The following is a 1,915-nucleotide window of genomic DNA, read 5'->3' as shown; positions in this document are numbered from 1 at the left end:
AATCTGGCGGACACATTATTAATTCTAGGACATAAATTTGTACTTGACTTTATTATTATTGAATAATAAATGGGCATCTTTTTCATTCATATTGTTTATGTGTCTATGAATCATCCAAGGAATTAATAAGATGATGATACATATTCTCAAGAGTTGAGAATTTGAGCCATGTATCATTGGTGATTAATTTCTAAATGCTCCTGATCAATGGATCATCACGAGGACGGTGATCGATCCGATCAGTGCACAGATCACTTTTCTTCTGGATGGACGAGACTCGAGTCCACAGTGTAGGAACACTGAAGTGATAGTTGATGTAGGACCAAATCCGGGAAGGTAGACTTCAGTGGTTTCAATGTACTCACATTGCAATTTTAAATCAGGAACAGAAGAAGAGGGAGAAGAGAAGGAGGAAGAAGAAGAAAAGAAGGAGAAGAGAAGGAGAAAGAGAGGAAGAAGAAAAGTGGGGAAGAAAATTGTTAATCTTTCATTAAACCCTAATCATGAAAAGTGGTCCCTATATATAGGGCCAAAATATAAAATTTGCATAAATCCCCTTACACAGAAATAAATCCTAATAAACCCACAAGTAAGCCCTAAAAATGCAAATAAGCCCAGAATAAAATAAACCACAAATAAACCCTAAACACAAATAAACCCAGGAATAAAAATAAACAAATATGCAAATAAAATGGGGATCTAGCTGATGTCCCCATCAACTCCTCCCGGGTGAGAAAAACTCGACCCCGTCGAGTGTAGATCGGGTCGGCTGTCGTACTGCTCCAGAAGATCCGGGTCAAGGCGCTGCAACTCAGCTCGCGAAATCCACGACACATCTGATTCGGGTCGACCTTTCCACCGAACAAGGTAACGTTGGTAGCTTCCTCTCCTGGTAGATATAACCTGCTCATCTAATATATGTTCTATGTGTTCTCTGCATGCATGAAACTGTGGAGGTAGAGGCTCACTAGCAGGTGCTAGATCAGGGTGATCAACAACAGTGGGTGTATCAACAAAAGGGTCAGAAGGAATGAATGTTGATTTCTTGTATGGGACTAAATCTTCAATATTAAATGTCGCACTAATCCCATAGTCTTCAGGAAGATCTACAACATACGCATTCGAACTGATTTTCTTTAGGACTTTGAATGGTCCCGCACTACGAGATTGCAACTTTTTGAACGTCCCCGAAGGAAGTCGTTCAGGTCTAATTCTTACCATGACTGAATCGCCTACATTTAATTCTTTATAACGTCGGTGCAAATCAGCAAGGGATTTATATTTTAAGTTATTAGAGTGAATAAGTTTGCTGATCTCCTGATGCAATGAATGCAGGTGTGAAGCAAATGATTGTGCAGACTCAGAGACTCTATGTTGATGAGACATGGGAATCAAGTCTATGGGTTGCCTAGGTTTATAGCCATTCACCACTTCAAAAGGACTCATGCCTAAGGTCCTATTGACCGAACTATTATATGCAAACTCGGCAGTTGGTAACACGAGATCCCAAGTCCTAGTATGCTCACCTACCAGACATCTGAGAAGACTCCCTAGACTTCGGTTGACAACTTCGGTCTGGCCATCAGTTTGGGGATGATAGGCAGAGGAAAATTTTAACTTGGTACCCATCATGTGCCAAAGAGTTTTCCAAAAATAGCTCATAAATTTAACATCCCTATCGGACACAATAGATTTAGGGAGACCATGGAGTCTAACGACTTCATCAAAATAGAGTTTCGCAATCCTAGAAGCATCAGAAGTCTTAGAACATGGGAGAAAATGAGCCATTTTAGAGAACCGGTCCACTACTACAAAAATGGAATCGTGTTTGGTCGAGGTACGTGGAAGCCCTAACACAAAATCCATGCTAACATCTTGCCACGGACAATCAGGAACAGGTAGTGGAGTGTAAAGC

The 1,915-nt window shown here is 40.6% G+C and overlaps 1 long non-coding RNA gene across 1 annotated transcript; it reads left to right on the top strand.

The window, feature by feature from the left end:
• Window positions 1-685: 685 nt before the first annotated feature.
• On the top strand, window positions 686-1,517 carry LOC148700237 (uncharacterized). The gene is made up of 2 exons (XR_015972746.1): window positions 686-1,205; window positions 1,336-1,517. It is a non-coding gene; the product is annotated as an uncharacterized LOC148700237 (long non-coding RNA).
• The last annotated feature ends 398 nt before the right edge of the window (window positions 1,518-1,915 follow it).

This window comes from Phoenix dactylifera, chromosome 13 (genome assembly GCF_051530095.1).
Source record: "Phoenix dactylifera cultivar Ajwa chromosome 13, Ajwa_hap1_PhDact_Kaust_v1.1, whole genome shotgun sequence".
Taxonomy (NCBI): domain Eukaryota; kingdom Viridiplantae; phylum Streptophyta; class Magnoliopsida; order Arecales; family Arecaceae; genus Phoenix; species Phoenix dactylifera.
The sequence above is the reverse complement of the archived record's forward strand: the minus strand, read 5'-3'. Positions and strand labels throughout refer to the sequence as shown.